The following is a 26,352-nucleotide window of genomic DNA, read 5'->3' on the forward strand; positions in this document are numbered from 1 at the left end:
TTGTGTTTGCTGCAACAAACTAATGCAACTACCTTTCTGGAAATAGAATATACCCTAAAGTAAATGATATCGGTATAATAACGTTACCGTCTTTCGATTTTCCAAAAGCAGAAAACAAACAAACCAGTGCTTATTTGGGTTACTCTTAGGACTCATGTGCCTTTTAGTATTTGCAACGCAACCGCAAATCTAACATTCTGTTCCCATCATAGCATCTCCATGCTACTTGAAAAGACTTTGCCTGTTGAATTTATGTCTGATGTGCATTTGTTGAAGGCACAGAATACCTGTCGGAGAAGATACTGTGTACAGTGCCTCTGGTCAGGCAAAACAGAGCAGTACCAAATAACAGTCCATTCAATATTGAGTACTTCTAGATCATATTGAATGGGAGAAAATTAAACACATTCTTCTCACTCAAAACCGAAATATGAAAGTGTTCAACTTTGGGTAGATCATGCCCTATGTATAGGAAGAACTCTAAGTGAATCTTCAAAACTCTTTGGTCACTGTCATCAGTGGTCTAGTTTCAAACTGTGCTCTTTTTGCAATAATACAAATTCTTCCTATATTCACATTTCTGTTTCTTCTCAGCAGAAGCTGCTCTTTGTTTGAAATTTCCTTTAAGTGGTGGCACATTTCATTGTACTCCTGTATTGTAATTGTTGTTAGCTGGTACACATCTGCTAATTTTGAGAGGAAGTCTTTTCTAGCAGGTTCAACCCAGTCACACTTACATTGTAACTAAATCAGCTCTTTCCCACCTCATATGACAAATTTGTCAAATTTCTGTTTCTCTCTCTCTCTCCCCTTAACTGGATTAGAGGTTAATTACAAAGTGGGCCTATTGTGATTTCTTGTGTTAAATATGCAAGAGGTTTGCTTACTAACAAAGGATTATAATAGACACTGTAGCTTTTTGCTTTTTTTAAGGAAGTCTGCTGTTTGCCCTGAATCTGAGTGTTTGCTGTCAATTTACATTAAAGAGAAAATATTTTCCACTATATATATAACAAATCATGGAACAATGAAGACAGAGAGGAAAATGCGCACGTGAGGTTGCCATGGTTTGGAAAACACCATGTCTGTATTGAACCTTGCTGTCAAAACAAACAACCTGCAAAAACAATTGAGCATAAATATTTGTGGTATTACGGTACCTTTTGCAACCATTTCCTTATTCATCTCATAGCACTTTTCCAAATCCCTAGATTTGAAAAAGCAAAATGAAGAGAAGGGATACAGCCAGACTACTGAGCTAATGCCCCTCCCTAGAATGAACGCATATAACTAGGTAGAGAAAGACACTGTTGTGGCACTGTTTAAGTACCTGTTTCCTGTAATTCACTGACACAATTACCTATGTTCCTTCTTTCCATTATATACAGAGGAACAACTTAATGTGAGCTACCACATATGATTAAAATATAATATGGAAAGTGGTCCTCTTAAAACTCAACTGAAATCATTTATTTTTAAGTGCTTTCTTACTAAAGCTACAGGAACAACTGACCTGATTGTGAGCCTATGATGTGGGAGAATATTCCACTGAAATTTAGTTGCTTGGGGTTGCAGCCCTATTCTCACCTTAGGGAGTAAATCCCATTGAACTCACTGGGAGTTACTTCTGTGTAAGGCTACAGAGAGGCCAGAGTGTAAAAGCTGAACATTTGCTCAAAAAATGAGAAAACACAAAAGTGTATAAGCTACTTTTGGGGCAGGTTTATGCCACCAACTAAGAAACTGTTGTGCATGAAATTATAAGTTGTTAGGTACAAAACCCTTAGTTCAAATCTTGCCTTGGCATGAATTTACTTGGAGACCTCAAATCCCTGTCTCTTGGTCTCAGCCATGCATTTGCAACTTGGGTTCAATACTACCCAACTACTTGACAAGTTAGTGTAACAGTGGTCAGCAAACTTTTTCAGCAGGGGGCCAGTCCATTGTCCCTCAGACCTTGTGGGGGCTGGCCTATATTAAAAAAAATGAACAAATTCCTATGCCCCACAAATAACCCAGAGATGCATTTTAAATAAAAGGACACATTCTACTCATATAAAAACATGCCGATTCCTGGACTATCCAAGAAGGCGATTTAAAAGGCGATTTAAAAGGCGATTGGGCCGGATCCGGCCCCCGGGCCACAGTTTGCCTACCCATAGTAGATAGCAAAAAGGAGTTATCACATTTCCAAATATAATCCTATACTTATTTTTTTTAACAAAAAAAATAATACTTGGAAATGTGATGTCAAAGACTGAGCTTGCTACAACACTTCTCTTCCAGGTGTTAAGATTCTTTCATATGCAGTATAAGTCATCCTTTTTAAAAAAAATTAATCACCTATGTAGACCTTCACATCCTCTGATGTTAGACGAATAACTGTAAAGGAAGTACCTAGCCACACTGTTTGCTATGCTGATTTGTGACAGGAGCCAGTGGTAGTCTGCTGAAAGTGAATGCTTAGGGGCATACTAAGGTATGGTATGGGACATGGGTGGCGCTGTGGTCTAAACCACGGAGCCTAGGGCTTGCCAATCAGTAGGGTGGCAGTTCGAATCCCCGTGACTGGGTGAGCTCCCATTGTTCGGTCCCTGCTCCTGCCCACCTAGCATTTTGAAAGCACGTCAAAGCGCAAGTAGATAAATAGGTACCGCTCTGGTGGGAAGGTAAACAGTGTTTCCGTGCACTGTTCTGGTTTGCCAGAAGCGGCTTAGTCATGCTGGCCTCATGACCTGGAAGCTGTCTGCTGATAAACGCCGGCTCCCTCGGCCTTTAAAGCGAGATGAGCACCGCAACCCCAGAGTCATCCGTGACTGGACCTAACGGTCAGGGGTACCTTTATCTTTTAAGGTATGGAGGGGTTTTTCTTAGGGTTTGCAAGACAGAAAACCAAAATCAAAATGAAAGTCTGTTCTTATTAAGTATCTTCTATGAATGAGATTTGTTGGTGTGTACTCCCTACTACCCACAGGTAGGATGGAAGAGTTAGTCATTACAGCCTACTTCCTGTTGTGCAAGCCCTGCTGAGAACCTCCCAGGCAACATTCCATTCAGATCTCTACAAGTGTTTATTGGCAGGACCAGTTAGACAGGTGTTGCCAAAATGCAAGAAAAACATACCCCCCCACCTCAGGTGCTTGCCAGGTGTGAGGGAAAGCCACCCAGGAAGTGACAACACCCTCTGTTTGATCCCCTGCTTCCAGTATTATTGTGATCATGCTTGTCTTTCTGTACGGTACAGATTCATTTCTGCTAGCTTATTTTTCTCTCTCTTTTCTGGGTCAAGCTCAGTTTTCCATCATTACCGCCCCTCTCTCCTAGTGAAGCTTTTGAAGATAAAGATGTCTACAAAAACCCTTGTATTTCCTGAATTACCAAAGAAAAATATGAATTCCTGCTGTATTTGTTTCTGAAAATGGACAGTTTATGTCTCCTGGTTCAAGGAGCTTCTGGGTATTCAGTGTGTCTGCTGAATCATGGGGACTTCAGCAATTCCCACCCCCCTCAGAAAAAAACTGATGCTCCATCAGTTTGAGTGGCTATCATGAAGTGGAACTTGAGGGTTATATGTATGGACTTGGTGTGTTTACTGACTCTGATAAGCTTGTACTTTTTGTCTTATCACAGCAGGGATGAAGTAGCACCTCTTATTTCAAAGCAGGGGCAATTATGTTATCTCTGCGGGTGCTATTTGCCAATCTTCCACATGCCCAGTAAATAAGCTCTTCCAAATAAGCTAAGCAGCAGAAGAGGTTTGTTACACTAACATGCAAGGCTACTAGTATTTTGAAAAATTCCAAAGTCCAACCAAAATATCAAGCTTTTGAGTTTCCTAGAACTCATAATCAGGTAGATGTTAAGCAAGATGGGAAGAAGTTGAACGGAAAAAGCTGTCTAGGTACTGAATCCATAGTGTCTGTGTTGGTGAAAAATTCATTTTTGATGTATAGGCAACTATCATTTTGTGCATTTGAAAGCACCATTGCCTCCTCTCAATAAAATCAGGATGATTGCTCCATGAACAGGTCATTTAGAAGTAACCCTTGTTTCTCTGAAAGTCATCATAAAAGAAGGGGAGCTTCCTCTATCTGTTCATACTCCTGTCTCCTGCATTTAATGACACCCACACTTTGGAACACACTACCCTTGGAAATTTGGATGGCACCAACAATTTATTCTTTTAGGTGCCTCCTTCAGATTTTCTTGTTAAATAAAGGCATTTTCAGAGTAGCATTGTTGGATATCGTTCCTGTTGGTTTTACATATAAATTAAATGTATTTTTCATGTTTCCATGTTACTGGGCTTGGTTTTGGCTTTTGTTTTCATATCACCACAATATTTTTGAATGGTTGATGGTTCATAAATTCTTTGAACAAACAAACACATTTATCATCATCTAGTTAGAAACTATCTTTCCAGTGAGGACAAAGCAAAACGTTTATACAAAAAAAATTCCTTCCAGTAGCACCTTAAAGACCAACTAAGTTAGTTCTTGGTAGGAGCTTTCGTGTGCATGCACACAAAAGCTCCTACCAAGAACTAACTTAGTTGGTCTTTAAGGTGCTACTGGAAGGAATTTTTTTTGTTTTGACTATGGCAGACCAACACGGCTACCTATCTGTAACCAAAACGTTTATTTAACACTTCAGTCACACAACCTGCTCAGTGCCTGCTGAGCTCAGCTTGTGCTAGCAGCAGTCATACAACCTCCCTCTGAGAATGTGCTACCAGATTGAACTCAACATAGACTACGTAACTGTATTTCCAGCGGCATCTGTGTTTCCGAGCCATAAAATCTCAGCGCAAAGTCTCCACTTCACTTCTGAGAGATCCCCGTCTCCACTCCTGCTTGCACGCAAGTAGGAGCAGGATTGGGCAGCTCAGTTGAGGAGCGCCTGGCTGCCTTCAGGTGGTGCAGGGGCTCTCAGATGCAGCTTCCGGGCTGCCTCCACCTTCCCCAACCCCAGCTGAGCAGCCCCAATCCAGCTCCTGTTCCCATGCAAGCAGCAACGCTGCCTAGCAGAGCAGCCCAATCCCCTTCCTACTTGCCTGCAAGCAGGAGCAGGCTGGGGGTGTGTGTGCAACATCCGTTGCCTGCCCTCTTGACAGCCCAGCCCAGCCTTCCCTCACTCAGCGCCTCCAGAGCTGGAGGAGGGGGTAGTTGCTGTTGTGGCTGCAGCAGCGGCAGGGGCAGCAGTGGAGGGACCCAGCACTGGAGGGCAGCAGGTGTCTGCTCACTTGCCTCCCAGCCCACCTTCCCTCACTCTGAAAACCGAAGTGTGGCACTCAAAACGGAAGTTATACTCAGAACAGCGCATGTTTGGCTTCCAAAAAAAGTTCCAAAACCGAACACTAATTTCCAGGTTTGAAGTGTTCAGGTTCCAAGTTGTTCGAGAACTAAGCTGTTTGAAAACTGAGGTACCACTGTATTTATTTCCCCCAATTTGAACTGTATTTATCCCCCTCCCCCCCCCCCCGTGGTGATTTTCTTGAGTCAAAATGAGAGTACCCTTACACATTTTTTAGAAAAAAAGCACTGAGTTATACCATAAAATTATATATCAATGGAAAGATAATTTAATGAAGAATGTAATGCAAAATTTTTTATGAAGGATTATTTATTACAACAGCAGTCATAAAGAAGAAACGTGAAACACACAGAAAAAAATGGGATATACAGATTAAATTTCCGTGTTGGCCCTTTGTGATAAATAAGTGGGTTTTGGGTTGCAGTTTGGGTACTCGGTCTCTAAATGTTTCGCCATCACTGCACTATAAGGTAAATGTTTCCATAAGAAGATAGCTCTGAGCGATCCAGCCCCCCCCCCATTTAATCCTATTGCCAATTTCTCTAAATCACTCCAACTCAGTTTTCTCTCATTAATCAGGCACTGGGGACTATACCTGCAGTCTTCACTCAGGTCCGTAGTGCTTTCTTCTGAGGTCTCTCAGGCATCTCTCAGTACTTCTACTGCATTCTAGGCTGAACATTTGTTGCTAGCTCAGGTATTCAGCAAGGCTGCTGCCTCTTGGCTTTAGAACTCTCTCAAAGGCTGTCTCTTAGACACTTTTCTGTGCAGACTTCCTCAAATCCAGCTAGTGGTTTCAGCTCTCGTCTTCCCTCAGGTGTTTGAAGCCTCTAGGCCTAGATGTTTTCTTCAGTCGAATTTTCCATCGTCTTCCTTACATACCCTCAAGCAGTGCTTTTTTCTGGCTATACACAATGGTACGCAGTATGATCACCTTGCAGGGGGGAGGTGGCAGGAGGGTTCTCTAACTCCTTTAGAGCATCACACTCCTTCCCTAAGCTAGGCAAATGCTTCCTGGGCTTGGAGAAGGAGGCGTGAGTTTGTGTCCCAGCAGAATGTTGGATGGTATGACCAGGGCCAGATTTAGGTTTGATGAGGCCCTAAGCTACTGGAGGTGATGGGGCCCTTTATATGTCCAGCTGTCCTTTGTCAACAACAAATTGTCACTGTTTTTTGGTGTTGAATATATGCTATATGGTAATTTATGGACCTAACAGGTATCCAAAGCCATTTGCACACAACAAATAGGAGCCTACACAACACAAAACACTGTTGCTGTATGTGCGTAAATTTTAATTTATTTGTTTTTTATCCTTATTTTGGAAATGTGCATCCAGTTTTTTATTTCCTTTAAAATTTTGGGGGCCCCCAAGAGAATGGGGCCCTAAGCTATAGCTTGTTTAGTTTATATGTAAATCCGGCACTAGTATGACCCTGTAGTAAAAATAGGCACACACAGTCAGGTACTGAGACTACAGAAAAAGGTATGGTGTTGCAGCAAGTCATTTAATTATCATGCCTCATGTAATAACTATATACCAATATCTTAATGAAGTTCCAGTAAAGCATGTAATTGTTTTACATGTAATTGTTTTTCCTGGCCCCGATGAATTTTTGCACCCAGGGCAACGGCCCAGAGTACAGGCATCATTTTTTCTCGTAACAAAGCACTGGTCAAAGCTCACACAGATCAACATTCATTGAGGTCTGAGACCTGCCTTTTATGCCGGAACAGGGTCTCTCCAGCCAAATGTTTTAAATTTGGATGGAATTCAGACCCCGCTCTCCCTAGTCAGGCCAAAACTGATGGGATCGAGCAGTAGGTTCACTGCCTTAATCAATTAGAACTCACTGGTTTTCAATCCACTGTGTCTAAAGACTAAAACCTCAATCTCAGAACAATTTTTGTTCTGACACAAAGTGGCAGTTAATTGAACAGCCACCAGCAATCTCCCCTCTGATATTTTACATACATCACAACTCATAACAGAGAACTGAGACATTTTATAGCTGATTAACTCTTCCATTTTTTAAAGTGAATTTCCTTGTCCATTCTTTTATATATTTTACCCCAGAAATAAAACCTGATTTCTTCAAAGGGGAAAAAAGCAAGATCTTATGTCCTGGAGAAGACTGAGCCCAAGTTATTTTCCTTATCATCTAGTTTTCTATAGGGAGGGTTTTTTGTATTGAGAAATATTCCATTAGAATTAGGTGTTGCCTGCAACTGACAGATACCTGTACCTATACTGCCACCAAGTGTCTGCATGAAAGTTCACAGTCTGATACCTGATGTTTTTCTGAGCTCTGTCCCAAATGGTGTTGGCAAACACGTTTGAAAATCAGACTGCAAATGCCCTGGGTTGTCCTCAACCCAGGGCAGACAATTCACAGCTACCTGCTGCAGATCATAGCAATGCTGCTGCCTGCCACCATCACTGCTAGCTGCATCATGAGGGTCTCACTGATGCCAAGGATGCCACCAGAAGACATTTTTCTGAGCGTCCCCCTCACAGCTGGCATCAGGCCATACCCAGAGGCAGCAGAGAAGAGGATGAACAAAAGGAGTCATGAAAGGGTGGAGTGAGGGGCACAATGGTTATATCCTGTCTCAGTACCCCAGAGCATTGAAAGACAAGAGGCAAGTTCCTGGCAACCTATTTATTCACTTAAATCAGGAAAAGAAGAACCTTTGTCCCTCCAAAAGCTGTTTGGCTTCATCAGCCCCAGGCAGCATGGCAGTCCCTTGTGGCAAAAACATAGAATTACCCAGAATACAGTTTCACTCTTTCTGTGTCATACTGATCTGGAGTTTATTTTTCTAAGTTTAATGCTAACTACCAAAATGGTCGATCTTACCCACTCTAGCATTAGGCTTTGAGCTGCCTAGTTCATCCTGGAATCTTGTTGTGCTTTTAATGTTGCTAATCCATTCTACCCAGTACTACTAATGCACAATGAGTAAACAACTCGGCATATGCTTCCATCGTTTTATGAAAGCACACTTTCTTTTTGGAATTCTTTAGTTAGATTTCCACTAGATGGCATGAGCATTCCATTTTTTGCTTCAGCTCTGGGGCAAACAACATGCTGTATAACTTTCTGGAGGGATAGCTGTGTCAGCCCGTTCCAGAAATGACGGCAAAAGAGCCTTGTGGTTCCTTAAAAGCCAGCAGACTTGTTGCAGAATAAGCATTTGTGGACTAGAGCCTGCCTCATCAGGTGTACAAAGTTTTATCCTCAGTTGGCAGCTTTTATTTATGCATCTTTCTAAGTTGCCTTTGAAAACTATAGCTGTGCCAAGGTGGTTGACATTAAAAGACAATACAGGTATACAATGCATTTCATATGTTTTTTGGCTGTTGTTTTTTAATAGCAACTATCTGTGGGCGGGTTGTAGTGTTCAGGATTGTGACTGTGCTGTAAATAACCTATTATTTGCCCCCAGATTGATCCAATGGGAAGCTTTCTTCCTGGATAAAAAGCAGCTGGGGAGGTGCAATTTCATTAGGACTACAGTATGAGAGCAATACAGTGCATACAGTGGTACCTCGGATTAAGTACTTAATTCGTTCCAGAGGTCCGTTCTTAACCTGAAACTGTTCTTAACCTGAAGCACCACTTTTGCTAATGGGGCCTCCTGCTGCCTCTGGGCCGCCGCTGCACGATTTCTGTTGTCATCCTGAAACAAAGTTCTTAACCTGAAGCACTATTTCTGGGTTAGCGGAGTCTGTAACCTGAAGCGTATGTAACCCGAGGTACCACTGTACTGGTACTGATTCTGATCCCCCTCGCAGCTGCTTTTTTAAAACCTGGATCATCAAGCTATCTATATACACATACATGCCTACAGAGCAGCTTCAATCCCATTTTTGGAGATGCTGGAGGATGAACCCAAGACAAGGAAACTATGGACGGGGGTGAGGGAAATCAATGTTTAATTTTCATTGTAATGTTTTATTGATGGTGGGGAATTGTAATGATGAGAAACATATCTACTGTCCTTAAATAACTGGGGGAGCATTGTAGGCTATGGTACAGACCACGGCTATTTCAAGGCCTGGTGGAGCCTGGTTTTATTCCTAGTGCCAATAACTGGCTGCTACCCAAGAGGCATAGGACTTGGGCAAGTGCACCTATATTGCTGCTGAACTTAACTGCCTCTGTTACTTAAAACCATGCAAAACTTGGTCCTCTGCATATTTAGCTTCCAATTAAGTGTGCCTATTAGGATTTCAGCTTGTTTGATTCCCTGTATATCCATATACCTCCTATCCTGAAAGCCTCAAACACTTTTACCATTAAAGAAAACATGAAGCCTTTCATGATATTAAGGCAATAATGACTTGGATTATTTGGAAGGCCTGTCTTTTGATGTTGTGTACTATCATCGTAGCAAGGCACGAGAGAAAATGAAGCTTCATAGTCCAGCCCCAGCAAAGCTGTTTGCTAATATGAACACAAACCCAGTCATAAACCGGCAGGTCTTAACAGTATATCATCTATACCTGCTAGAAGATCTTTTTCCTGTGACTCTGGACATGTTCTTTCTCTGGTAAATGAGTTACTTTCTGACTGACAGGAAGCTGATAACATCCTTCAGATTTGCATGCTGTCTGCACCTGTGCTCTTTAGCCCTGGAACCTTGTAGTCACAGTTGTTTGTATGAGCCTGTTGTCTGTCTTCCTTGTTTTGGTCCATTCTGCAGAACAAAAGACTTAGAATAGCTGGTGTTATGAAATATTTTTTTCCCTTTGATCTAAGACGAGAGGGAGAAGAATGCCTTGTCATTTATAGTCTGGGTTCATACGGCGACCAAGTCATAAGATACTGTACTAAAGATTCAGAAGAGATGCTTCATATTGATTGACGCCTTGTGTCTTACTAGTATACCAGCTTTTCTGATAAATTGTTTGTTTGTTTATTAAATTTCTATACTGCTTTATATTTTTAAGAAAAAAATATCAAAGCAGTTTCTAAGCTACATTACAGCATTAAACAGAGGGCATAATTCTTGTATTTCTGGGAGTTGGACTAGATGACCCTTGGGGTCTTTTCAAATATTATTCTAAAGCAATCTAGAATAAAACATTAAAGAAGAAAGTCAAATATAAAGGATATATTCAAAGCAGCATAACTAACAGGAAGCTAAAATATTATCTTAAAGATTTTAAAGCAAAACATTACAAAGGAGGTCAAGTACAGAATGCACATGTACCCACTCCAATGACATCTCCCTAGATTTTATCGAGACAGGGGCACATGAATCACTTCCCAACCAACTCGTGGCTTGCTAAATCGGATATGAAGATTTGCATTTCCTTTAGGCTGTGATTGCCATTGAGTATGTAGCTCAAACAGCATGACCTATAAACAAGGTTGGAGTATCAACAGGCTTGGGGAAAACCAAAGGTTTTGCAGAAGTACAAAAAGCATTTCTTTAAAAAATCCTCTTTGGAAGATGGGCCTTCTAAAATAGTTCAGTGAGTACTGATTACACTCAATGCAGCCTGTTGCAAGGGAAGGATCTAGGGTTGCCATATTTCAAAAGTAAAATTCCTGACAAAAATTCAGCAAAATTCCCCCAACGCCATTTTTACACCCAAAAACCAGGACGTCAGGAATTTTCCTGGCGTATGGCAAGCCTAGAAGAACAGAATGGCTGGAATCTTGAACTCAGAACTACAGACCCCAACATGTACCTGCAGTTTCTCACTGAATGCATAAGGAAGGTTATTTTTCTAGGGGAAAGCCTGTGCTGTATCTGGAAAATGTGTTATGTGAACCAGCCGTTACAGTTCATGGGACATTTCAGAATAACACACATTCTGGATAACAGCAAGGTTTGCTCCTGAATCATTTACTTGAATGTTCCTCCCAACACCACATTTTCCTGATACAGGACTATTGTGACTAGTTACATTCATTGGAAGATAAGTGTGGTATATGAATGAAATAAACAAAAAAAGTGTGTTGTACTCTGTGAGACAGACATGGCCACAGCCGAACCACCTCCCATAATGTTGTTGTTGAGTAGCAGTGTGTATCAAACCTCCCATTGCAATATTTTGCAATGTGGTATTAGTATTAGTCATAAAAATATAGCATGCAAAGTGGCCTTGAGAGTGTATGGCAATTGCTGACATGAACTCCTTTGATTTCTCTAGGCACCACCAGTAGATGGCACTAGAAGGCTAAGCAACAGGGTTTAACCTGGAGAGGTTCTGAAAACAATCAGGTTTTTGAGACTTTTTGAACTTTCAAAATGGGCTGTACCTCCTGGGCCTACCCAACCCAGCATGAATTTGTTCCACACGTGAGAACCCAGAGATCTTTGCGTGCCCTTCTGTGCAGACAGCCTACCGCTGTGTGCAAGGGCCTGAAGATGAGGACATTAATCTCAGCACTGGAATTAGAAAAGGCATAGATGCTTCGTAACGCTTCAGAAAGCCTAAAGGCAAAGCAGCAGCTCTTTCTGAACCACCTTCTTCTCAAATCATGTTGGTATGATAGGGCACTGAAACTGCAGCCATCCACAATCTGCTACGGATCACTGAGGATCCTCTGTCCAGAGGGAGATTTAGGGGAGCGTGACCAGTTCAGTCGCACTGTGCACGGAGCCTCAGGGGCGTTACAACTGTAATGTAAAATGGAAGGCGAGAGGTGGGGGCACCAAATTTTGGTGTTGCACAGGGCACCGTTGAAATTTGAGACACCAAAGCCCACCGCTGCTCTGCCAGGGCTCATTCAGTGCACCTAGGTTCCTGCAGGTGAGAGTGAAAGTTGCCACTTGGTCTTGGATTTGATTCCCACCTTAGAGCTTTATGCAGGAGACGCTGACAAAGCTTGCCTTCACCACAGCTGGGATTAAATGGTGTGTTACTGTTCCATTTCCCACTTCAGCAAAGTGATTTGTTCATTCCTCACCGTTGCACCTGCTAACAAGTCAAAGTGAATTGGTAGGAGAATGTCAGCTCATTTGAAATGCCTGCAAAGCTTCTCTTGCTTGACAGGGAGGGGACTGCTGTCTCCCTTTCCCCCCGATAAAATCGACCCCCAACACCTGTAGCAAACACCACGCACAAAGTGAATCTGGAAAACTGCCACACAGCAACGTCTCTGAAAAATAGTGGTTACTTGCTGCAAAAAACTAGAACAACTTTTATCAAGCATGTTTTGATTCAGCCGGTGGCAGTGCAGCCCAAGAGCATTGGGCTAGAACTGGGGAACTGGGGAAACCAGGGTTCAAATCCCTACTCAGCCATGAAGCTCACTTTGGACCAGGCACTGTCTCTCAGCCTAAACTACCTTACAGGGTTGTTATGAGGATAACATGTGCAGGGGGAGAACTGTGTATGCCACCTTGAGCAGCCTTGGAGGAAAGGTGAGATATAAATGTAATAAATAAATAAGTAAAGAAACACTAGTGGGCACCTTCAAGACCGCTTAACAGAGCTTAATTATCTCACAAGTTCATTGAACACCCAGTCAAATTCACAATCAAGGTGGTAAAGGTAAAGGCAAAGGTACCCCTGACCATTAGGTCCAGTTGCGGACGACACTGGGGTTGTGCGCTCATCTCACTCTATAGGCCGAGGGAGCTGGCGCTTCTGGATCACATGATCCAGACAGCTTCTGGATCATGTGGCCAGCATGACTAAGCTGCTTCTGGCGAACCAGAGCAGCACACAGAAATGCCGTTTACCTTCCCGCCGGAGTGGTACCTATTTATCTACTTGCACTTTGACATGCTTTCGAACTGCTAGGTGGGCAGGAGCTGGGACCGAACAACGGGAGCTCACCCTGTCACGGGGATTTGAACCACCGACCTTCCAATCGGCAAGCCCTAGGCTCTGTGGTTTACACCACAGCACCACCTGCGTCCCACAATCAAGATGGTAAGAGGGGTAGATTTTTCTCGACTCCCATTCCGTATGTATTTGCTGTTGAACTGCTTTGACTTGTATTGATTCTATTGCTATAGTTGCTATAAGCGAAATAATAAGTAGGCACAGCACATGCTTTTAAAAGGCACAGGTTTTGTGGGGTGTGTGTGTGTGTGTGTGTGTTTACAATAGAACACATATTTAAACCTTGCCGTAAGTCTTATCCTCCTGCCCCTGAGTGGCACAACTCCTTTGAGATCTCCTTCATCAGCTGGTATTCGGAGACAAGCTGCCTCAGATCCTGGAGATAGCCAAAATCTAAGCTCTTTGAGATAAGTCACTATTGTTTCTTGCCACACACACACGGAAAACAACAGTCAGAGGTGCTACTTTGCTTATGTCCTGCTTGTGGGTTCCCATAGGCACCTGTTGAGCCATGGTGGGAGAAAGGATGCTGCACTAGATAGTCCTCTAGTCTGATTCAACAGGGCTTTTCTTTGGTTCTTGTTATGTCCCAGCAGACCCCAGGACAGCAGAAGCAGCTGCCTGCAGGAAGATTTACATAAAAATGCAGTAACCAAGCCAGCACACCTTGGTAAGTCACCCCCTCTAGGGCAAAGTATTTAAAATGCTTTTCTCAATTCTGAGCTGAACCAAGAGGTACACAAAAAAGAAAACCAGCCAACCTCATGCACTGGCAGCTCCAAATTAGAAGCCTTCTGAGCATGCTTTGCAGAGCTTCACTCTGCCCACTTAAAATTTCTGGCTCCACTAACCCATATCCTGCTATGAATCAGACCAAAGCAAGTTGCAGTCTGGGGCAGTCTTCTTCCTACCTCAGCCCAGGCCATTTTGTAACAGGCTACACCTCTTGTGGTCTGGCATCTAGGCATATTTGTCAAACCCTAGGGACGAAACAACTTGGGACGCGGGTGGCGCTGTGGGATAAACCACAGAGCCTAGGACTTGCCGATCAGAAGGTCAGCGGTTCGAATTCCCATGACGGGGTGAGCTCCCGTTGCTCGGTCACTGCTCCTGCCCACCTAGCAGTTCGAAAGTACATCAAAGTGCAAGTAGATAAATAGGTACCGCTCCGGCGGGAAGGTAAATGGAGTTTCCGTGCGCTGCTCTGGTTCGCCAGAAGTGGCTTAGTCATGCTGGCCACATGACCCGGAAGCTGTACGCCGGCTCCCTTGGCCCATAGAGCAAGATGAGCACTGCAACCTCAGAGTCGGTCACGACTGGACCTAATCGTCAGGGGTCCTTAGGGACAAAACAAACTCCCCCTGAAATGCAGGGAGGGTTAGGGTCCTAAACCCAGAACCTCTGTGGCAGCTCTCTGCTGGGATAGCCACTCCACCCCACAATGTCCACATGTTAAAACATCACATTTACATAGAGCCCCAAATATACATTGCAAATGTATATAGGCTTCAACCATGAGATCTGTACATCCCAAAACGTATAGGGTGTAAGGTTGTGGAGGCCCCATGGGAAAAGTGACCTGCAATGCACAGAGAGGGCAAGTGTTGTGTAAGTAGCCAAGTATTGCTCAGGAAGAAACTATTATCAAATTGATGGGATTGTGCACAGTCTATCCAATGACTTCTAGATCTTAATCTCTGAGCCATTCTAGCACAGCTGTGTGCCCTGAAGCTGTGAGAAAGGATGAGCATCTTTAGAAGAATATCTTCTAAAATGAAATTGGCTACATGTACAAAACTTGCATAAGTTGTGCTTGTGCTGTTATTAATTACAACAAGAGATTTAGTATGCTTCCACCTCTTCAAACTTAAATAAGAGTTGTTTGGTGAAAGAGATTAATAGTGGTTGGCAAACAGAATAATTTGAGCAATGTAGTTATCTTTTTTGGGAAATATGCCTCTCAGGGAGTATGAAATAAAGAAAAAATAATGATCTTCCCATATTGGATTTTACAAGAAATAAATTAGGTACAGTTTAACATTTAGCCCAGTGTGCAGGTCAAGTGCTGAAGTAAATTTCAGAAAACCAAGATCAAAAGGCTCCCCTCAAGGAACCACAAAGCAGAACCACAAATAGATAATCTTTACTTAGAGTAGACCCATTGAAATTAAAGGACCTAAGGTAGCCATGGCCATAAATTTCAGTGTATCTACTTTGTGTAAACAAATATAACCCACAATCCTGACTGAATGAAAATGAGAACTGCAGTCTCAAAATCTACAGATAAAGGTGAAATAATTCAAAAATTGTGCATCACTCCTTGAAACAATACATAAATATATAATTGAAGTAACAATGCCAAATATCACCTCATATAACAACCAAAGGATTGACCAAGGGTCATAACCCCCCCCCCACATTTTATCACATTTAAACATATGTACCACCACCATTTTCCCCCTCTAAAAACCAGCAGAATTCATGGGTTATATCCAACAACATCATCCTATTAGTGAAAGGCCTTTTGCCTGTGCAACAGGATTTCTGCTACGTCTTCTCTCCTCAATGGCTTCCTGTGCCCCAAATTCTTCTCCAAAGGGTTGGAGGTCCTCCACAACATATTTGGGGTGGCAGAAGGGAAGGAGAAGTCTTATTCTAGAGGTGGAAGTGATTTCATAGTGCAACCTCTTCAATCCAATAAGCTTCATCATGAAAAATGATTGCTCATTTCTATTTTTTTCAGATATATGTAGGTCAATGAGGAAAGAAAACTAATATTTAAAAACAAGGTTAAAACAGCTCTATAATGTTCTGTGTTTCCAACATCATGTTACATCAAGAGGAAGCAGAGGCAATTTAGGTGTTTAAAACAAAGAAATAATTTTCTACGATATACATCAATCTGTTGTATTACAAGAAGAGTGATCCAGTGACATATACATGAAGTTTCATTTGTGGGAAGAGAGCTTTGAAACATTTGTGCATTTATATAAGCAAGGCAATTTACAACTATAAAAACTCAATTCACTTAAAAATAGAGTATTAAAAGCCTGAACAGAATGGCTAAAACAGAAGCAAGATTAAAGTATGTTGACTGCCAGATCAGAATATACACTCATTCTGATAGTTCATGAACAATGTATACATTTTAGCGCACGTGGTTCCCTAAATCCCCTTAATATCTTGAGATCTACGGCTGACCCCATCATTAGCAGAGTGAGGCAATTGCCTCAGGTAGCAAATACTGGAGGGCAGCTCTGGCAGCATCCATAGTCATTACTTCTGAGCCCTGACTATTCCTTTCTGCTCCAGATCACAGCTATGTGTGCCACACAGTCCATCAGGTAGCCCCTAAACTAACCTGTTGCCCTCAGTGGAAGATGCTATGTTGGATAAATTTAAAAGAGGGTTCCTAAACTGTAGGTTACCCTCACAACCCCCCCCCCCCAAAATGCAGGCTCCAAGTGAAAATATAGGCCTTTACTGAAATACAAATATGCGTAGGGACAGCCTCAAAAATAGACGGGACTGCAAAGAACCACAGCCAAAACAATATTTTTTATACACTTCTAGATTACATATGTGATTTCTATTCACCAGTCAAAGGATAACAGCAATCTTTATAGTTGCAACCCAATGTCATCATGTTGAACAAATCAAAATCATTTGGCTCTTTGGATCATCCCTCATCATCATGTGATTACATATTTTTGAGTGTCTTTCCTTATTAAAGCTTTGACTAATTTTCGTATTCATTAAATGTCTCCCAATCTCCTCTTTCATCTGTTTACAAAACGATTCAAGATTAACCACAATTGCCATGCCTAGCCAATTCTCTTTTCATGCTTACAGTGGCCACCATAGATTTTAACAGTATGTTCTTTTCAGTGTTGTGGAACAGACATTCTGTTACCCAAAAGCAGCTTGTTCTGTACAGTCAAACAGAATCCATTCCAGAAGTCCGTTTGACTTCCAAAACATTTGGAAACCAAGACGCAGCTTCCGATTGGCTGCAGGAAGCTCCTCCAGCCAATCGGAAGCCACAGAACTTGCGTCAGACATTCGGGTTCCAAAGAACATTTGCAAACTGCAACACTCACTTCCGGGTTTGCAGCGTTTGGGAACCAAAACCTTTGACTCGCAAGGCGTTTGGGATCCAAGGTACGACTGTACTATAAAAGGCACTGGAGCTGGAATAAAGGGTAATATGTACTCAGTCAAAAATGCCTTCAGATTCAATGGGATTCAATACCCTACTAACAAATTTAGGCTGCGGAATTAAAGTTGATGTAGAGCTCTTGCACAACTAACCCACCTCCCCAGAAATCAGATTTTTGTGATAAGGAAGTGAAAGAAAAATGCAGTGGAAAGCTTATGATAGCACCCGCTTTGATGCGATGTTGTGTATCCTCCACATGAACAAATCTGAGTGAATGCTCATTAAATAGCCGACATCATTTAATCTTCCTGAAAACAGATCAGGATAACAGATCAACAGATACATTGTCTGGACATGCCAAAAAGTTAACTCTAGTTTGGGAAGCTCTATGCCAGAAAGTCAAAGGATATGTTGTTTCTTTGCATACATGAACCTCATAGGCCTCTGAGTAACAGGCTGTATCCAACTGGGGCACAGGGTATCCCTGTGGAAGCCAGCAGGGATGTACTAAGCTAAGGTCAGGCCCTTTGGTTTAAAAATGTCCTAAAGCTGCAACAGGATTCAAAGGCCATTTTATTTTACAAACTTGAAAGCCAGAGCAAAGTTCAGCCAAACATAGGATACACACACTTGGCACAAGCTGGACGCAAAAGCTGTGAGTCTGTTCGTACCGATGACGACCATCTGACAGCAACATTACAAAGTACTCAGCACTGACCCCAAGAGAAGCAGGTTGCCTCATCTTCCATTTTCTCTGCCTTTGCTGGATGCTCCTTTCCCCTCTGCACCCAAGTGTGATCAAACTTTGCTCCTCATTGCCCAAATGCTAAACATTATACAAGTTGCAGTAGCGAGTTGGCCTTTGGGCTTTAACTTTTCCCCTCCCAGACATCAGCAAGTTCAGACCAGTTTGCAAGGTGCACTGCTTACAACTTTACATTTCTTTCACAAGAATATTAACAGTAAGGCTGGAAGATTGTGCATTAATCTAAGCACAGGGTACCTCAAAATGTGGTAAATTCCATCTAGCCTCTTTCTAGACTAGTTACCCTTTGTGGATGTAAGGGTGTGTGTGTGTGTGTGTGTGTGTGTGTGTGAGAGAGAGAGAGAGAGAGAGAGAGAGGAATGTGCACTTGTGTATTTGTATAATATAAACTCGCTGTTTTGTTTTTATGGGTGTTTGTGTGTAACTTGATACAGTTGCTATTTAAAAAATAATAATAATTTGAAGTTCTGTTTAAAACTTTGTGGTCAGTTGCCTTGAGACACTGATTAGGGTATTGATACAATATTTTCAAGCTCAACTTTCATGATGTACTGGTTCAAATTACCAAATCACACAACTGGCCAATCTCAACTTTTATTAGTTTATTTATTACATTTATTCAGTGCATTTTTTCTGGTGGGGTACGCATACCCCTAAACATTTTGTGAATCTTTGTACTTTTGTCTATTTACTGTATTTATTTTTCATGATTTGAACTATAAAATAGTGATTTTCTTGAGTCAAAACGAGAGTACCCCTAAACATTTTTTTAAGAATAAAGCACTGCATTTATTACATTTATATGCCACCTTTATCTTCCAAGGATCTCAAGGTGGTGTACATGGTTCTCCTCTTCTCTGCATCAGAGATGGTGATTGGCCCAAGGTCACCGAGTGAGCTTCATGCTGAGTTGGGATTCCAACCCTGGTCTTGCAGGTCATAGTCCAACACTCTAACCATTACACCATCCTTCATTTGAGGATCACAGGACAGTTTACAATAAAAACACAATCTTCCATGGAGCCTTGTGGCTTCATATTTTCAGTTGTCATTTTTTAAAAAGCATTTGGATCCAGAAATAAGGGACAAAAGTCTCTTGCTTCAATGAACTGTAAATTACTTCCTGAAGTTCTTTTAGTTGTATTTGGGGATCTCAGCACAGATTGCCGACTGTTTTCTTAGGGAGTATTTAAATGCAATTCTTGTTGTGTCCACTTATTCTTTATCCCAAGACCTGTCTTTGACATCTTCACATGTTTTATTGCTCTATTTCCATAAGAAAAAAATCTTTGAAATGCACAAGGCTGTTTAAATCAGCATGGGGTCATAAAGAGTCTGTTGTGCATCAATCCTAGGGAAGAGATCACTTGCGATAACTTGTGACAGGAGACCCTGAGCTTTCAGCACAATGAGAGGCACATTTCCCTGTTGCCTTCTCTTTTCTAGTTGACTTGAGACCAACTTACACGCAATGAAGGGAGAGCTGTGTTTTCAAATGAGCATCTTCCTAATCACCTGCACTTCGATTTTAAGTGGCATGTGGGCCACTTTCCATCTCCACTCAGGAGAAAAACTAGGTGCATCAATGGCATGAGGAAGCGTCAGCTGCTATCTATGCACCCCTTTAAATAGATACTTTAAATTGCACTCCTACCACCTGCTTTAGATGTGATTGAGGCACACCAGCTGGTTTTGCTCCATCTCTCCTTTTGTTTCTATGTCTGAGCTATTTAATCCTGCCATCCTTGAGGTCTTCTCCCGGTGCCCATGAAGGCTTTGAGCCCCGCCCCCCGCTGGTCCACTACCCCCCCCCCCCGCATGAGGTGGTAAAGGTATTACCTTTTTTCCCCTTGAGTAGAAGGAAGGAGTTCAAGACTGATGCTCTTTCCCACTTCCACTTTCAGCTCATTGTGCTTTTCAGGGCTAAAATCAATTCAGCTGGATCTGATTTTTACATAGTCCATTGGAAAAGCGAAGTCTGAATATGTGCATGTACTTTCTCTCTTTCTGTCTCTTGCGGGGCTTGGAGTGAGCAGAAACCTGGGGGGTTTTCCTATGGCACTTGCTCAAAAATCCAAATATGCCTACGGAACTAAAATGTTGGTGACCCCCTTACCTCTCGCATGATCACACAGTAATGAATGCTGTAACCAGCTACTGTTGCTTGAGTCTCTTTTCTAAAGGGCGGGCAGAGAAAGTTATTGCTCCCTGATTTTCACCAAACTGCTTAAGGCAGCCAGTGTGGTGACATCCAAAAAATTTGAGGTACAATTTGTGTCATCATGCTCTTTAATACATAGATCCTTGTGGATCAATTTAAAATAGATATTGTCCTCAGTTTGAATGGGGAGACCAACACTTTTGCTGATTTGGGTGGAATGGGGTTAGTATACCTTTCAAATACCAGTTTGCGGTTCTCATCCTGTGGGTCCCTGCATGTTTGTTGGACTACAACTCACATCATCCCTAGCTAGCAAGGCCAGAGCTCAGGGATGATGGGAGTTGTAGTCCAACAACATCTGGGGACCCACAGGTTGAGAACCGCTGTGAGTAGCTACTTGAGTAATTTCTGCTCTATGCTAAACTAAGCTAGGCTACGGAGGGAGGCATGTCTGCTATCCCCACCCCTGATGTCACTGCATCCTGCTGACCCCACCTCCTTACCTAATGCACAGAGGCAGGGCCAACTGGGCTCAGCTCTGCTCCATCCTATTCCATTTAGCTAATGCAAGAGTAGCCAACATGGTGTCATCCAAATTATGTTGGACTACAATTCCACCAGCCGCTGCCAGTATGGCCAATGGTCAGGGATGGTGGCAGTCATAGTTCAACATTTGTTGACTACCCGATTAACACATGGAGACAACATCTGAATGGTGTTTGCTAGGCCTCTGGAAAAGAACAAACCCGGAACAGCCCAAACATTTTATTAGCGCGCTCTCTCTCTCTCTCTCTCTTTCTCTCTCTCTGTGTGTGTTCAGTTTGTATTATTTTTGGATTCCTCTGGGGAATCACTGGAATTAAGAGATAACAAATAACCTCAATGAGTTCAGGCCACAACGCTCCCAGGATCTGGTAGGATGTTGAGCGTGCCCATAGTTCCCTAGAGGTAGGTTAGTTAGTTGGACACATTTGGGTTATTGGCCTAGAGGCATCTGAGGTCAGCATCTGAGTGCATCATTCCTCAGTGCTCCGCCCATCCCCATGTGCTTGTGTGGCACTGTGAGTTGATGACACCTTACAGTCCCTGCCCTGGTATGAACCACAACAAAGCAGGCCTGTTGCGCACACATTCAGTGTGTATGTGAGCATGTGTGTGTGAGAGAGAAAGAGATCTCAAAGGGAAGCTGAGTCCAAGACTTTATCTTGCATAGGGCTTTGTGCAACCCATCACTAATAACATCAGGGTGTTCTGCCAAGTTCTCCAACGAACCTGTGACTTTATCCAAAATGACGGGGAGGGGGGACTGATTTATTCTACCATAAAAGTGGCATTAAATAAACGTGACCTGAGAGAATCCCAGCCCTACAATTCCAGTCCTGTTTGGGCCTGTAGGGAGAGATGAAAGCCTTCCCTATAATTCCACTGTGCGACCCGGAATCCCCCCTACTTGATCTGCCAAAGCCTTTGGCTGCTGTAGAGCCCTGCATTTGATTGCCCTGACAGAAGCGGCTTATTAATTGCACTAATGAGGGGCTCAGCAATAAGAAGCAGGGCAGAGAAAGATGGAGAGAGTCCAGTGTGGCTAATAAAACGTTTGAAACCCAACAGAGCACAAGGTCATCCTGTTGCCAAGCTGCTAGCTAAGCTGCCTGCCACACTAAATTGAGGACCAGGAGGTGACTCTGGGGGGGAAATACCCTTCCCCAGAGAAGTTGCATTCTTAACAGGACGAGTGATGTTTTATTTTCTTAAAGTAGATGTACGTTATAGCAGGTTGGAATGATGTTGAAGCCTTCCATCTCTGGCCTTGGTGTAGGAAATTGCTGGGTTTTTAACAAATTCAAGAGAGATGTGTGTAAATTGGAAAGTAGACTGGACCCCAAAATATGTTATTAAAGAAAACATTGAAAATGATTACACTTCCTTATCATGCTAGTCCCTTCCTTAAAGCCTGAAGCCTGGCTAGAAGAAGGAGAGATACAAATTCCCATGTTGCTTTCCGATGAAAGGATCTTTTCAGTGGTGGTTTGCTGATTGTAGAATGCCCTCCCTAGTGTGGCTTGCCTGTCTCCATCAGCAGGAACTTAAAAACATTCTTGCTTACTCATGAACTTGGTGGCTGAAGAATACGGATCACTGGATGAAAGTATGTTTACTTGTAATTAGATTGTATTTTACTGTAACTGTGTTTAGATGTTTTTATTTATAATTGTTTTTATAACATTTTAATCTGTTTTAGAATGTTTTTGGTCTTTAAATTTTATATCTGTATGCTGCCCTCGTCTACTTGCAGAGGAAGCGCATGGTATCCAATAAATAAAATATTAAGAATGAGTATTGGAGCCACCCTGAAAATATATTATCTGTGTTCTGGTCAGATGAACAATCCCCTTTTCAGATTGGAGCTCGAGGTGCTATCTAGAGTTTCCTAAGGGGAACTTGCCATGGCAGCAGAAGAGTACTATATGGACCGCTTCTGCAAAAATCATTCTGGGAGGATGATGGGAGACAAAGGGCAATGGAAAAGGAGGGGGCATGAGATGCTGAACACCATCAAGCCAGGTTTGTGTGAAAGAGTAAGCATGGGGAAGTGGAATGCAAGAAGGGTGAGAATTAAGCTGGGCGATCTGGACCTGTGCTGGGAGCCTGCATAAAAGAAATCAGCGTTGCAACTGCAGATAGAGAGTCTGCAAGAAGATCTGTACCTCAAAGAGACAGTGCCAGAGAGTAACAGCATTACAAAATCAACATGGAAGTTTTGTAAAGACTTTACTCTGCTTTTAAACAGGGGTGGCCAACTTCCAATAGACTACGATCTACTCACAGAGTTAAAAACTGGCAGTGATCTACTCCCTTTTTAGGGGTGCAGGGCAAAGATGCTGAGCTTTTTTTTAGGGGAGCCAAAGTTTTTTAGCTTCTTTGCGGGAAGCCACTGATCTACTGGTGATCCACCAGACATCCAGTGATCTACTGGTAGATCACCATCTACCTGTTGGACATGCCTGCTTTTAAAGAAGTTTCCTGTGTCAGCAGCAGCATGCTGTGGCAACACCTCAGAAAATCCTCTTCATTTTAACAAAGCGTCTTAGTAAAATATATGACCTCACATGCCTATAATTTTGTTTGGAGAGTATTTGGATTTTATTGTGTCCTGGTCTTTGGTCTTTTGGATCAGGAGCTGCAGCTAAATTGCTTGCACCTAGCTAGAGCCACTGGAAAAGAGGGTCTTGTTTTTTCAGACTTGCCACCAGCATTTGGCATGTACATGGAGAGGAAATTTCTTAATTATATTGACTCATAGTAGATAATCATTAATGAAACATGACTGATGTGATATACACAAAGATTATTTTTTGAAACCAGAGAAAAAAACCTGATAAAATGTTTCTTTGTCAGTTTTGACAAATTGGGAAATGATTCTCTGGAACTATTGTTCAGAGCAAGAATAAATCCTTGTCTTAAAAACAACCATAAATCTGATTGTCCAAAATACGGTAAAAGGAGTACTGGGGAGAGTGAAGAATTAATAATTATGGGCGGAGCCATCCGCCTTCCAGAGGCAGCCTGAGAAGGACCCCTGTAATTCTTTGCATTAGTGATAAGTGGTGTTTTATAGTAAAATAAACCACTGTGATCTATGAGTAAGTTGCAGTGTCTGTTCTTATGGAAAGTTTGAGAACAGCTCTAATTCTCTAACACTGTACAGTACAAAATTCTTAAGATAGTATATCCTTGGAACACATGGTGGATGAGAAGTTAGATTCAAAGAGCATCAGACTAGCCTCAAGCCTCTTTGGCTTCTTAACCATATTTATCTTATTGCTTTTCTGCTATTTGGCTGACCAAATAGTAAAGGAATGTTCTGATAGATAGAAGGGGAATTTAAGCTGGATTTTAGCTGACAAAGGTTTGGGTTTCTGAACATACATGAGATGGGAGCCAATAAACAGAGGCTGAATCCTGATAAGGCAGAGGTGCTTCTCCCCAAGTGGTTCTCATTACGTGGATGACCTCTGTAAGGCATTGCACTCCCTGTTGAGAAACAGGTTCGTAGTCTGGCAGAGACCCGCGATTCCATTATGTCACTGGCATGCCAAGTCGATTCTGTTTATGTCCAAGCTTAGGCTAGTTCACCATCTACAACCATTCCTGCACTGGGGCAGCTGGTCTCATTAGCCATTGCTCTAGTGATCTCCCATCTAGACACCTGCAGTGTGCTGTACGTGGGGCAGTCCCCTCACGGTCTGGAAATTGCAGCTAGTGTAGAACACAGCTACCAGCTTGGTGAGTGGAACAGCTTTATGGGAACAGTAGTCTTGAAAACACTACACTAGCTGCCAGTGAGTTACTGGGCCCAAATTCCTAAATGGCCTGGCGCCCAAGTACTGAAAGATTGCCTCCTGCAATATCAACAAATCTCAGTGGTATTAACATACTGAGACTCTCCTGTGGAGTAGCTGGCATGAGACGGAAATCCCAAAACAGCAAAATAAAAACCAGTTGCCCTCTTGACATGTTCTTGCCTTGTTCCAGTATGAGTGCTGCTTATTCTCTGCTCAGCCGTGCTTGACTAAGTCTGTCATGTTTTCTGCTTTGCCTTAGTCTTGTCATGTCTTAGCCAAGCTCACCAACAGACTGCTGAGGCCTGGGGTAGCTGGGAATCTTTGTTCCGGAGCAGATGAGGCAAGGAGGATCGGTTCAGGAACTTTTCCTAGGAAACAGTTGCTCAGACAAAGAAACAAAGTCTGGAACAATGCTTATATTAATTCTTAATTCTAATCAGATCTTGGTGTTTCTATATCGGGGTGGGGAAACTTCCAGATATTGTTGGATTCCAGCTCCCAAGAACCCTAGACAGCAGGGTCAAAGGTCAGGGTTGATGAGAGCTGGAGTCCTGCAACATCTGGAGGGCCACAAGTTCCCCATCTCATGAGCCTCATACTTGTTGCCTCTGACACACATGCCAGTCATTTTCTGGCAAATAAAAAATGAACAAAGCACCCACTGTGAATGACAAGCTCTTCTTAAGATCCAACCTCAGTCCTCTCATCTACAATCTAATTCTAACCAACTCATGCTGGGACACAGCAAGACTGATCTGTATTTCACTCATTCCATTTCCAAAAGCCAATTTCCATATCACTTTTTTGTTTCTTCTAATCCATACATTTCCCTGTTTATCCATCACCAAAAAAATAAAAAAATACAAAATACAAAAGAGAATGCCAGTTTGCATAAAATGTGCATATGCTAATTTAGTTCTTACTCTTTTCCTCAGCTTAAATTGGTGGGAAACTGGTGCTTAGACATCACTGGACTGGAATTAGTCTGTCCCAGCCACTTATGAGTGGTGCATCCACGACACGTTTTGAATTTATTTTGCAGAGCAGATACATCCTAAACTGGACATTCTCAGATAAATGTATTAATTGTGAAATCCTGCACATGATCCATCTTAAGGCTACAGTTAGCTTAAACCAAGCTTTGTTTGATTTCTCAGCATCCCAGCCAGGTTTGCTCTCTGTATGCAATGGGCAACTTCAGTACTTTTAATGCATGGATAAGAACCTGTAGAATTTGGGTATCCTTTTGCGTGTGTGTCTTTTGACAGAGTGCCCTGCATTCTAGTTCACACACAATGATCACATTCGGCTCTAATCTAACTCATTTCAGGTATAATCCGCACAACATCCCTGTAAGGTAGGCAACCTCAGATCATCTAAGTCAATTCCTGACTGAGATTAGGTTTAGAACTGGGACTGTTGCCATTCACAGCACACATTCTTAGCCACTCGCGTAACATCCGTTCTTTTGCTCGCCTACATTCTGCTAGAAAAACAGAGTACCTTTGTGGAAAACAGATCTCAACAAAACTTGCAACTTTTCAAAATTCTTTGCTGCGATCAAAAAGCAACTTACAAAAGACTTCATTGAGGTACTAGCATAAGAGCTCTCTAAAGAAGTGCTGGATCAGCTTTTGTCCTCAATAGCAGGAAAAGTTCCAGATCCAAGACCTTGCGCTTTTGAACTTGGGGTATAATGTTGCAGCCTTGACAGGAGATGGGGAAAGGGTAATAATGCTCTCCTACAGTATTTTGTACTCATACAGACAGTCCCACTGAACTATCTGTAAGTATCT

General features: G+C 42.4%; 1 long non-coding RNA gene across 1 annotated transcript; it reads right to left on the reverse strand.

The window, feature by feature from the left end:
• Positions 1 to 12,126: 12,126 nt before the first annotated feature.
• On the reverse strand, positions 12,127 to 25,922 carry LOC310847579. Its single transcript, XR_014565902.1, has 2 exons — positions 24,737 to 25,922; positions 12,127 to 12,251 (listed from the first exon to the last, which is right to left on the reverse strand). It is a non-coding gene; the product is annotated as an uncharacterized lncRNA (long non-coding RNA).
• Between the last annotated feature and the right edge of the window lie 430 nt (positions 25,923 to 26,352).

The sequence above is a fragment of the Podarcis gaigeae genome (assembly GCF_964106915.1).
Source record: "Podarcis gaigeae genome assembly, chromosome: 6".
Classification (NCBI taxonomy): domain Eukaryota; kingdom Metazoa; phylum Chordata; class Lepidosauria; order Squamata; family Lacertidae; genus Podarcis; species Podarcis gaigeae.